Source organism: Harpia harpyja, chromosome 5 (genome assembly GCF_026419915.1).
Source record: "Harpia harpyja isolate bHarHar1 chromosome 5, bHarHar1 primary haplotype, whole genome shotgun sequence".
NCBI classification, from domain to species: domain Eukaryota; kingdom Metazoa; phylum Chordata; class Aves; order Accipitriformes; family Accipitridae; genus Harpia; species Harpia harpyja.
Genome location: NC_068944.1, coordinates 53,665,834 through 53,679,353, shown reverse-complemented (window position 1 = coordinate 53,679,353; position 13,520 = coordinate 53,665,834). Strand labels below are relative to the sequence as shown.

Here is a 13,520-nt window from a genome sequence, read left to right as displayed (position 1 = left end):
TTTTGATCTGCAGAAGGTCAAGACAATACACAAACTGCCTTATAAAAAGTGTTCAAGAGATTTAATTGTGCTGCATCAAGGCACACAAGCAAGTACATCTATGCTATTTCCACCAGGTATCAGTCAAAGAAAAAAAGGCCGACCTCCTCCATTACCCTGTCCAGTGGCTCCCCATTTGATTAGTTAGAAAGTATTTTCTTAACAGTAAGCTTAAGTCATCTTTGTTGAAAAACAGACATTTCTTTTTGTTCTTCAATCAGAATAATCATCACTACCTTCTTTATTAAGCTCTCTGAGGACTGAAATGCTTGTCACATCTCTAGAGAGAAGACTGGGAGTCCAAGTGGAAGGAAAAAAACCAACCAACAAAAACCACCGTTATTTCCATCTCCTTCACCAGCCCTACTTTCTGAACCGTTACTCTTGTCACGGTTCTTGAAGCTTTGTCCATCATTCCCTTTAAAAGATGCCCACAAGTGGACACTACTAAATCCCTAAATCTTTCTGCAACACTAAACTTAGCTGATATGGTTCTGCTTTGCTTCCTTCTGTGATGATACCAATTTATGCCATCTGCCCCCCTCCCTGCTGCCTTGTGCCGTTACAAAAGCTACACAGTGAATTAGATCAGGGCTGATCAAGTTGAGAACAAACAGGAGAGTTTTAGGGCTCAGGTTGGCAGGATAGCTGCAGTGGAGGGAGACAATGCAGGGATGGCAAGGGAGGTGCTTAGTGCCCTGCCGAGAAAGTACATTGGCTTAAACTGATCAGTAAACAGAAGCATTATTTTTTTTTTTCTCCCAGAGAACAGCAGAAAACTCAAATTACATCAATACAATTCTTTTTTTTTAATGCTATGACTATACAGGCATATGCAAAATATACCTTTCAATAGACACCTTATCTCTTTCAAGTATTCCAAGCACCAATACTAACTTAGGCACATGGGGACAAAATACCCACCCTTTACATGTTTTATTCAGCATTAAGATCTAGCCACTTTTTTTTTTTTTTCTTTCAATATACACATTCCAGCTACCTACTATCACTGGCACTTGGGAGTGAGTTTTTCAGGTAAGTGATTGGCTTCACTTCTACTATAGCCTTGTCTAACTCAGAAGTACCACTCCACAGAAATGTTGTTGGCTTGTCCCAGCTATTATCTCTCTATCTACCAAGGAGAAAGTACTAAGGAGGCAATGCAAAAGATAAACTAGGAACTTTTTGATGTGTATTTGCTGTAGTCCTAGGCTCAGAAATCAAATTCAGGTGCCTGACTGCCAAAGCCCAGGATTTGGAATGAGGGTTAATTAACTGCCAAATAACCACTCCCATTTAACAACATACTAGCAATAAACAGCCTTTGCAAGTGCCAAAGCTGAACCAACAACCACTTTGGACTTAGAAAGCAAGGAGTCAGTCACAGGGTCAGTCTAAAGTTATTTAGTAATCCCATGTTCCCTGTGAAGTGGGGAGGGAAATCAGTCAGCAAAGTGCAAAGGGGACAGACCAGAAGAATACACTTTTCTATAGGCACAAATCAATGTGCACTGCTTCCAAACTTACATTTTTATATGAATTACCTGCAAATTACAGCAAGTTAAATGCTTTTGCTAGTCCACAAAGGGTACCCCCCCCCAAAAAAAAAACCAAAACAACCCCATAATCGTACTGATGAGTTTCAGTGAAGCAATCTTTTGGTGTGAAGTTACAGCAACCTGTAGGAAGCACTCACTGCTCCACAACTCCCAACTCAGCACTCCCTGCACTCCCTGCCAATAAACAGCAAACTCGGTTCAAGGTCATCACAAAAGCTTTCAAAATACAAGTCACTGGGAGAAGAAAACGGGGAGAAAAGGCTAAAGGTTTTAATTAACTATTCTCTAGGACAACCTAAGAAAACAACTCTAACCAGGATTGTTTAATCATCATCATGGCTTGAAACCAAGACACATGACTCCAGAACTTGTGCTGAAGACTGTACTTTCAGCTTGTTGTGAAAAATAATCACTTACTGGACTTAAAGCAAGAATCTGGGGCAAGTTAAGGACTATTAAGAAAGAAAAGATAATCACATCTTTTCTAGATATAAACTTTTGTCTAGAACATTCAACAAATTCTCACCTACCAGCTTCAATTAAGGTAGTAAAAGTCACAGACTGCTGATGGTTATTCCACCTTTCCAGGGCATGAATTGTATCCTCCCACACTAATAGATTAGACTTTTTAAAATAAGCACTCTGACATTTTTCTCATATGTTTTTATGAGAACTAAAAATTAAAAATCCATCTGAAATCCTATGCATGATAACGCTCATTCACCTTCACTAGCCTTTTCTGAGAAAGGAAGTAAGTTCAGAAATGGATAATGAGAAACTACCTGGAAACTATCAGGATTACAAATAATAATTAAATGTGGGAAAAACAGATCAGGAATACAAAAGAGAAGCCATCCCTAAGTCACAAGAGCTAAAGTTAGGAGAAGAGGTGCACCCCTTCCTCTCACAACCACACAGACCAAGCAGATGTTAAATTAAAATATTGTCTGGACACAAAGGAACTTTTAACCCCAAGATGTCACAGTCCAAAAGCTATGCAATGTTACCAATTACCAGTCTTTTAAAATTACAACAATCTTTTCTTAAAGCTTATTCAGATATATTATAAAGATAACAGATCATACCCTGGAACTGGGTGGCAATATCCTCCTCTCTAGCAGCTAAAACTTTCTTCTGAAGTTTCTACTGTTGGCCACTATAAGAAACAGATACTGCATTACCGTCCTCAAGATGCAGGATCTCAAGACCTGATCAAACAAAGCAATTCGAGTGATGGCAAATTGCTGAAAACGTGCCCCAGATCTTCCCCAAAGCAAGTGAGGAATAAACCAGCACCATGGGCTTCAAAATGACAGGCTAGACAGCTCCACTTAAGGGGAGAGCGCAAGCATCTTATATATAGTCTCGGTTTATGGATTCTATGAAATCAAAACCCTCAAACCTATTGTTCAGACTTTTATCACGTTTGACTCCAGTTTCACGCTTTTTGCAAATAAACTCCTGAAAGTCCCCACACCCTTATGCAAGGAGGACTCCATTTGTCTATAAGGACCATCAGACTACCATCACGTCAGATTCATTTTCTGCATCCAGACTGCAGTGTAGTACTAGCTGCTAGTCAAAACATCACAAAAGTAAATACATCACCTTGTAAGAAAAAGCTACACCATGAGCAGGGTTTAGCAGTATTTCTGAATAAATAAATCTCAACTCTCAAAATGCTGCAATACCTTCAAGTTTGTCCTCCTCCTCACACAGATGCCCCTAGTAAGCACATTTCATGATGAAGATGCTGGGCAAAGGCTTTCATCTCCGAAGCATAATATGCTATTTAAAGGTGACAAAATACTTCATGACACAGAAAGCCCCAACTCTTCTACCATATGCGGAACTGTCTTTGACACTAAGTTAATTTTACTTTTACTCACAAGAAGCTTTACAGAAATAACAATTCTGTTATCAAGATATCAAGATCTTCTTGCTCCCTTATTTTACTCCAGTTTTACATTTGTATCCTGTTGATGAGAACAGTTATCTTCAAAGTAAGCAAACTCAGATGTTACTGAAACCTTTGAAGAACTAACAAGTTACCCACTTACCTAAAACACAACCCATGTTGAGGAAGTCACATATTTACTACAGTTATTAACATTCCAGACTACTGCAGCAGGAAAATAATTCTGTTAGGGCTGCTGTGCATTGACAAGTCACTTACCACATAAATGTTTCTTTCTGCCACTGTATCCTGGTGACCAAACCGATGATCTCCCAGGACTCAATGCTTCTACAAGTCTTATTTAAAATAGGAGAATGTTTATTTTCTATGCTAGCTCTGCTCTTGATAGAGGCTAGACTAAACTGCACAGAAGAATAGCTGTAGTTGAAGACAGACAGAAGGAGTCAACTAAAAAGAAAGCAACCCTGACTGATATAGCTACACCTAATTAAACACTGCAGGAAAAGTCGTCTACTACTACAATAGCACTGTAGCAGCTGGCAAGATCACCACAGAGTAGAACCACAGATAACACAAAGGTGCTGGAGGAGAAAAATGAGATGAAAAAAGCTATTATGGCATAGTGATGCAGACTGCATACAGCTCAGCACAGAAACAGTTCCTTACCCTAGCTCAGCGCATATTACCATCACAACCAGCACTCCCTTTAGACTGCAGGACAGGCACAAAAGGTATGCAGGAGAGGGACACAATCTGAATTCCCAACTTTCTTTGGCAATACAGCAGAACCAGCAGTGCTCCATTACTTTCTAGCCTGGGCAAGAACAAGTCTTGTCTAGTACACAGTCCCTGCTAACAAGCATTAGTTAATAAGCATCTAATTTTTAGCATTATTTTTCTTCAACAATCCTTCAAGTGAGGAAAATGCTACTGGCCTTGCCATAATTGCCAGTTCATCTATCATCACCTTTACAATTAGCAATTAGACTGTTAACAATTACATTTAACACATTGCATTAATACAAACCAGGCGGTCTAGATTTCTCAGAGCCATGGTATCAGGATGCAGGCAGCTCATCCATTACTATGTACATTCACAGTTAAGGTGACAGCTTTAAAGAAAAAAAGAAAAAAGTGTATTTAAGCTGCTGGAAAAAGTACAAGAGCTCAAAACTAACTACACTGAGGCCCATCCAGTCCTAAAGCAGCAGCAGATCCTGGATGTTTCCAAGCCAGATTCAGTAACACAAGTCTGATAAAAAAATGTCACCAACCACAGTATCTCATCACACCATTAGAATGGATAAAATGAGATCTAGATATTGTTGCAGTGAAGCAAATGTAGAGGATAGAAAAGAGAAGTCTCAGTTTCTGAGGAATACAAAAGGAATAGAATAAATAAAGAAAAGGTAGAAACAGCAGATCGAAATGAAAGTACATTATATCTTGCCACCCAATAAACTTCTAAATAATTATCCAGTTGTCATACAGAGCCCTTGTTCTCACACCTGCATTTGCACATACAGACAACGTCAGCAGCTGTGTGTCCACCACATACACTCAGACCCATTTTCCTTCTTACCTAAGGGTAACATGTATGTTTCATAAAAGTTTCTGTTTAGAGTCACTTAATAAAAGGCAAAAGTTAAAGGTTTTATCATACCTGACTCCACAACTCAAAGGGCCTGAATAAAACAGAGATTTCAAAAAGAACTGAATCTTGGTTTATTATACTTTATCACCCAAGTTAAACATACAGAAGATCAATAAAACTTTTACAAGACAGAAACAAGTAAACTGTAAACCTAAGACAGACAAGGACTATCTGCAGACCGGGTATCTGAAGTGCATCAAATGACTGGTTTGTAAGAGGACTTATCTTTTGGATTTACAGAAGAAAATATCACACTCTCCTTAAAAAGAGTTCATCAGAATCAGTCATTTAGTACATAGTTATGTATTATTTCTTTGTAGTAATAGGTTTCAAATAATTGTTACATCAGACTCATTCAGCTTTCCTCTTGCACTTTGCCTATGCAAGAAAGACGGGCTAATATGACTTACAGTTTAATAAACACAAACAATAGAACCCTCACACATCCCTCTAATTTAAAGCTCTGTCTGAAATGGTAATATCACTACTTTTTGTGGACAAACTTCCAGCTATGAAGGCATCTCAGTACTGTAATACAGTACTCTAATCTCTATTAATGTTAGATGTATTGCTCTTAAAAGCAACACTTGACTTTTTGCACCACTGCCAAGTAAAACACAGTGTGAATTTCTGAAGTGCAACCTGTTTAAGGAAACTTATCAATGTCTAATGCTTTGAAAATAGTTTTAGTATGGAAAATTGCTGAACTAAACACATGCACAGCAGATATTCTAAGTTTCTGATACAGGTGAGAAGAGAAATTAGCATAAATTTCAAATCTTACTTTGGCCTCACTGGTTCCACCTCCTACACAGCTTCCTTCAGTACATACAGAGAAGGATGATACCATTGCTTGTCCTGAATGTTTCACTGTCATCTTTGTTAGCAAAATTAAGCTTTCTATGCACTTAGATCTGATTAGCTGTAATCAGAATTCAAGCGTTCATGCACAAGTCAGCACTACCTGTCAAGGTAATAACAAGAGCTGGATTAAAGATGATACAGAAATACAAGCAAGAGGTATTTAATTAAAATTTATTTCTATCATTCAGTATGTAGAATAAAATGTTGAGGAAAATGAAGTTTTAAGTATCCATTAACCCATTTATGAATTCATTAATATTTCATTCTATATCTTACAGTTACTCAAATACATCTGCACAATGAACTGTGGGGGGTTTTAATATTAATTATGTATTTCCATTATTCACCAGTTGCTTTTTTATGAAACAGTGAAGACACCAAATTGACCATAAAGTTAACAGAAATTAAAAGAAATTTCATCCCCAAAAATATTATGTTGAGAGGAGATACGAGTATGACAAACGCTTTCTAAAAGTCTTTATCACTGCTAAAAGCTGACATGACAGTAACAACTAAATGCCTGTACTGTGCTGGAGCTAGCTGTCCTTGATAGTGTTTAAGACATAAGACAACAACTGTCACTTGAAGAGAAATACAGCCTTCTAACAAGCAGTTCTCTAATAATTCTCTTCACAGAAGTATTCCCAAAACTGTTGTATTTAACAAACTGTCTTGCTATCGCTACTGTAACCAGCTGGTAAAGATGCAGATGATAACCCTGATGATATCTGAAAGATACAAGTATCAAGAATGACAAAAAGCTACATCACAAGACTGCAAAGAAATAAGGAGGACCAAGAGATTACAGAAACTGTATCAATGTAGAGATGAGAGCAGGAAAGGAGGCAATAAGATCCCTCTGAACTTTTTCAACATAGTCTTTATCCAGAATCACTTTTGACTAATCTGGTTAATGGCTGCAGCGTTCAGAAAGGTACCAGTAGCGGGACAGAAACTTTGACTTGATTTACAGACAAAAAAAAAATTAGCTTTTCCTTAAGGCAATGTATGCTGTTGCCTCTCTGCACCATTTTTCACACCCTTATTAATTATTGGCATTTAATAAAGTCAAAAAAGAAGCAAGATAAAATAACCAGAAAAGGATGGTGGCAATACTAAGGCTGCTTTGGATTACTCTAAGCAAGTAAAGATGCTTGTGACATTTTCATCCAAACGCTATAGAGAAAACACAGTGTAAGCATCAGTCAATACTACACTGGCAGGAAAGCAGAATAGATGATACTGTGGACATCTCCCAAGTCTCATTTCTATGATTTTCAGTATAATGTTTTTTACATTAATGTGATTTTTTTATTATTTTCTTCTTCCTCACTGTGAAGACATGGCTTCCTGCATTGCTCAAGTCTGTGGAGCAATGGCTGCAGTGTGGGGAAACGCATCTGAGCTAACTCACTCTCTTACTGGTATATCCAGTACGAATCAGCAGTCTTAACCTTTCATTTGTCTCAACCTGTTGGCTAATGTTCTGGCATCAGCCACAGACTCGCAGAAACCACACTGGAAATATGTTAACAGCAACCACGTTACTTCATACTGTGCAACCTGTGAATACTCTGCCTGCCAATATTTTAGAAATCTTTAGATTATTTCTCAGTCCAGCATTCAGTCATGTCCAAATACACCATGAAAGCAAATCCATGCATTTGTCTAGTCAGATGTCATCATAAACCTATAATTACTGTAATAATCCAGACAGATCTGTTTGGGGTTTGTTTTTAAGCTACTGCAAATGACTGTCACAAGTCTAGTCCCACTAAAACTCTTCTTGAAGGTACAACGTAGAAATGCCTATTTTAACTGCCTAACATCTTACAGTTTAGTAATTCTTTCAATACATTACAGTTAATTTTAGTATACTCTAATTTCCAACTTACAAGGAAGGATTGCCATTTCACTTTAATTGACCAGTTGTGTAAGAATTGCTCACAGAATGTAAATGATTCTAAGTGAAGAACAACAGCAAAACAAACTTTATTATCAGACCTGCATGGCAAATGCATTACTCTTCAAATTTGCAATTGCCATTATCCAACTGAGCTAGGAATGCCTAGAAAGGCCAATTCCATTTTGGGGATGGAGATCATTTCTAGGTAGATCTTTCAAGATGTATGACCTTATATTCCCCAACACACTCAGAAGCTAGCTTGGGTACAGGAACCTATTTTTAGCAAAACACTATCTGTTTTGCCAAGCAGCATATGTATTAGCACAGCAAGAGCAGAGCAATGCTGTTTTACTACCCAGGCTACTCCGCTGAACAGTTAGAACACTGCCTGAGCTGCTGTATGCAGGCAAAACCACCCAAGTTCTGCACATTAGCTTCTCACGAGGTTTGGTATTTAACACAATAAACCTCAGCCAGAAAGAGAACACCAATTTAACCTGCTTGTAAACAGAAAGACTAGCTCCCACGTCCCAAATGAGTTGTAATGCTAAATAATCATAGAGGAGATCTGAGGAAAATAAAGGCATGCGGAAGCGGGCTGCCCCACCAGACGAGTTCAGCCAGTTTGCAGCCCGCCCTGCATGAAGGGTGAGGAACCACCTTGGCCATAATGCCACGTGCCATAATGCCAGCACCCCTGCTCCAAGCAAGAAACATGTGGCACCCATTAAAGAGGCACAGAAATCCAGCATTGCTGAGTCCCAAAGCTGTTCCCACTGCCTTCTCCCACTTGGCAGTAACAGAAAATATGAAAGATGGAAACCCAAGCAGTACTAAACAGTTCGTACCACAGGGAAGTGTTCAGGAGAGCCTCAATCCACTCCTAGACCAACTGGAAGTGGTTGTATTTCCCTTCTGTCTCCAGCTTCACTGGAAAAAGTCCCTGAATGCCTCTTAGGGAAGACAAGACCTCACTGCAGAAGCCCAGGTGCAACATCCGTGTAAGAGATCCAGCTTTTTACTGAAATCAGCTGCTTATTACCACTGTCAGGGTTCTATTTATAATAAACCATGGTAGCTGATATTGTTTTTGTCTCCTGGCATGATACAGACAAACCTGCTGCTGGGAAGAAATATGCAATTCTCCATCCCCCACCTGGTAGTCAAGCATTGCAGTAGAGAGCAACTTCCTAAACTCATTTCATCTCTGTGTCCTTACCCATCTTTCAACGAGCTGAGAGCTCCCCAAGCACCGATACAGGCTTACATGGCTCTGAACAGCACTTGTGAAACATGGTACTGCCAGCCGAACTGCTGCTATTTCGATGAGAAAATTCTTAATGCCTTTCAAGATGTGAAAGGGGAGGTAGCCAGCACATGCATGTGGATACCAGGTAATGGCTAGAATTAAAGGAATTTAAAAAAAAAAAAAAAAAAAGCAAGCAGCAACCACCACAGCACACAGCCACACAACCTTGCAAGCTTGAGTTCTGCAAACAGTGGTGAACAGGCAGGCCTGACCCACCGTGAACAGTGTTTCCAATTTGACATCAAACTCATCTGTCAAAGCACAGAAAGCAAGATCCAGGCAGCTATGGGCATATCAAATACTTGCAGCTGTCAGCATACTGAAATGGGTATAAGAAAAGGCTGAGTTTTTGTATGTTTTTATATATATATAAAAAATATATAAAACCAAACTATATATTTATAAACTATATAACACACATGTGCCCTTTTAAATTAATCAACAAACACTTAACTGAAAAAAGCCCAATATTCAGATCAAATCTTTGCTGTCGTGGGAAAATACCCTAGTGTTTCAACTTTCCATTTGCATGTATTTAGGAGCACTAGCAATGGTTAGCTTAGCCTCTGGTGCTAGCAAACTGCATCTTTCATCTTAACCAAAGCACTGGGAACACACACCAGAATAGTTTCAAAACCAGCTTCCACATATCTTGAGCCCAAAAAAGTTCAAGTTCCTTCTGAAGTTCTCTGCAGATTTGAGTAGTTAAAGCCATCAGAAGAACAGCAGGCAACAGACCAACACCTTAGAAATGCACCAGAAGAGTCAAGGGCAGAGGACAGGAGCCTGGGATCCTGCTCTGGCTCGACAAGCTCCAGCAAACACAAACCCCCTGTGCTGGGCCAGTGCCTAAAGGATCACTCGCCCAGACTGTGATACCAAACACTGGAATACGTTTTTTGTGTTTACAATTTAATGTTTCCCTACTCCAATTGTTTAGCTGTTTGAAGACTCTCTCTCAGCAAATGTTATTTTCTAGTTTGGCAGCAGTGACTTACCCCTCCCTTCCAGGCTGCCTGGACAGGCGCCGGGTGTGCCCTTCCCATCTGATACGCTGCCTGCGAAGGAACGGCCTAACTGATGACAGCCCACTTCGGCACTCATCTGGGTATCTGGGCTAGCAAATAATTTGACATATACAAATACTACAAATACTACCACACTTAACGTTAAATGGACATTGGGTCAGGGACATGAAAAATCAATGAAAAGGATCTGACTAATTTCAGAGCAAGCCAGATCCTGCCTTAAGTGTTGCCAACCCAGCACAATGAAGAGAATTCACAGCATCAACATACCTTTTCGATCTTGAAATAGACTTATTTAAATTCTTCAGGGAGGGCACACAGCATCATTAGTATAGAAAAAACAGATCCAGATACAGCTGTTCTAGAAGAAGTGTTGCCAAATCCATCTTGCAACCAGTTCTCCAAAACCAGATTGTTGTGTGGTTTGTTGTTGTTACGGATTATTGTATTTAGAGCACACACGGAGGCAACTTGCTAACAGCCAGCTAGACTGTCTCTCAGTCCATGTGAAAAAGAGGATTTGGTCTTCAGTGACTGAAATAAACAGTATTTGCCAGCATGCTTCTTGCAGCATCTTTAACCTACAAGTGGAGAACATGTATAGAAGGATTTCCAATGTGTATCTCTTATACACAAGTATACACTAAAAATAGCACCTCCTAGATTTCAGAGCACCTGCATGGTTTAGCTCTTGAGAGCTACCAGAAGAGCTACATGTTCAAATGAGCTTCCTCGGTTAACAGAATTTTATTTTCCCTTTCTTTGTGAATGCACACCTATGACACACCCGACTGTTGACTGGCTTATGTCTTTTTACTATGCACAGGTACTTAAAACTGCCAATGTTTAAAAAAAAAAAAGCTTTCTGTTTTAAGTTTTCTTTAGTTTACTTTTATTACCATTATGAGAGAAGTTACTGAATTTTACTAACAGTCTAACAAGGACTAGACTATAGGTAATTGATTATAGCACGACCAAGCTATAGAGTTATCAAGTAGTCAAAGTCAGGCAAGAGCCATTAACTTCCTACAAATAACTGCAACACAAAAGGACTTTTGCTTTTAGCTAGCCGTGTTTTGAAACGGAGCAAAGTTTTCCCGTGCAGTCTCACAATTTACAAGCACAGCAGAACCACCACATCATCACCATTTCATTTTTATTATATCAATATTATTTTCATATGCATGTCCTTTAAATTCAGATATCCTATTATAGGAAAAGAAGCTGCACAATAGAGAGGTTTCTTTTACCAGCTCAGTAATTCCAAGCATTTCCACGAAACTAAACAAGACACAAGCCAAATAAAACAACACTCAACCTCCTTCTCTGACAAGGTGCAATCACCTCAACTTTCTGCTGCTCTTAACCTAAAGTTACTTAAATCTCCACTTTAGGGAGCAACCCTAATACTATATTATACTGTAGAAATACTTTCAGTAGGTCAGGCAGCTGGCCACTACCTAACAGGGTCAGACAAAGCATTGCTGCAGCACATTTTCAATATTACAGTAGGAAAACCAGAATATTTAGACATACTTAGTTCCTTAAAATGCTTAACTCCTTTAAAAAAAAAAAAAAAAAAAAAAGCCAAACAAATTCTACCACTAGTTCACCACCAAGAACAGACTAAGGGCATGGCTGGCTGCAGGAAATCTTTTTCCTACCATTTGAACCTCCTGAAAGAAGTTGCTCAAATTGGTACCAAAAAATGGCTCAAGCCCCGTGCACACAGCAGGGCTGTCATCAGGCTGCAAACCACCAGCCCAGCAGAAGCCAGGGGCTCGCAGGCAGCGGAAACACAGCCTGGGGCTTGGAATCAAACCACATGTGATTTTTGGTAAGCTGGACAACACTGAAGTGCTGCAATCATGGACCTGTCACTGTCGCCCCCCAGCAATATTTAAAATGTATTTATCTAGCAATATTTAAAATACATAAGCCAAGCACTGAATTGCTCTTTCTTGAGCAAGGGACATAAGCCCTTTTTTATACCAAATGCTGCTACCTGGTGACATATGGGTGGACAGTGAAGGTCTAGAAAACCGTCATCTGACAGCTATCAACAAAAGCCAAAAGGAAAGCTTTAACAATGATACCATAAATAGAATTTGTCAGTCTTCAATGTAACCAGCTTTTCAGCCATAAGCTGTGTGTTAAAAGGGCAGTTCACTTGCTGCCAACCTAGATGAGAATTAGGGGGGGTGAAATCACTGTCACACACAGCTTTCAGAACAGAAGTACACTGAAAATTAGTCTCAGAAGTTTTACATTACCAAGTACTGACAGTTAAGTCAGGAGAAATTTAAAGCAGAAGGGGGAGGAAAAAAAAAAAAAAAGTCATTTCCTGAAAGAACCCCGTAATCACAGCGGCTTACTGTAGGTGGCCTTCCTGGGAAATGCACTCACTGGCCTTTTTCCCTTTTATTGCTTGTCAAATGTGCTTGATGCATTTTAAAGTTATATGGAAAGCACTTGGAGTACAGACATCAGAGCACTCAGCACAACCCAGTCCTCAGAGTGCAATAAACAGCGTCCAGAATACCACAGGGTCTCGTGGTCCACGTGATTCTCATCCAACAGGCCATTTTCCTTTGCTCTTAGGCCCTTATTGCTGCAGCAAAGACGACACAATCTAGATGAAACTTTGAAAACTGCACAAAGGTTTGCACTGAAGTTAACCTGCACAGCTCACTGTTCCAAGAAAGTTGCTATCTGACAACCTGAACAGCAGCGTGTACAGTACAATCTTTAATATTAATTTACATTACATTTCTAAAGTGTACACATAATTTGTTAAATGTCAAAGAACGTGCTGTAACTCTTCCTTTTGCAGAAGGCATATTAAGTACTTAAAAGCAAAACAGTTACCTCTAGATGATACGTTTGAGGTAAAAGAGATATCTAGTGAAAGCTAAAGCTGCCAATAGAAAGATCAGATACATCACTATCTAGCAACACCCCTGTATCTGTTAGAATCAGTACAACTTCTCAAGAGATTGCATTTCAACACAGTAACTAGTTGCTTGCATGTCATCTTATTACATTCAGGAATGGGGGGTGGGGTGGGAGTGGTGTAGAGAGAACATTCCTGTATTTGAAATCCTTAACTGTTTTTTCTTCTTTTACACTTATACGAAATGCCAAAATCCTACTATATTACATAAACAATACGCTTAACACTGTTTTATTGTAAAATGTAACAATGCAAAGAGGAAAAAAAAAAAAGCAAGCCACTCTCTTCCA

General features: G+C 39.2%; 1 protein-coding gene across 5 annotated transcripts in view; it reads right to left on the bottom strand.

Moving 5' to 3' along the window:
* Nucleotides 1–13,520, bottom strand: part of PLEKHF2 (pleckstrin homology and FYVE domain containing 2) — a 237,182-nt gene that overhangs the window by 204,501 nt on the left and 19,161 nt on the right. For 2 of the 5 annotated variants that reach the window (XR_008235402.1, XM_052788541.1), the window contains exon 1: nucleotides 10,548–10,842. The exons of 2 other annotated variants lie outside the window; for them this stretch is intronic. The gene's annotated coding sequence lies outside the window, so the exon portion shown is untranslated. Of the gene's footprint in view, nucleotides 1–4,543; nucleotides 4,642–10,547; nucleotides 10,843–13,520 lie in introns of those variants that run through there. One more of the 5 variants, XM_052788542.1, reaches the window with a different exon arrangement.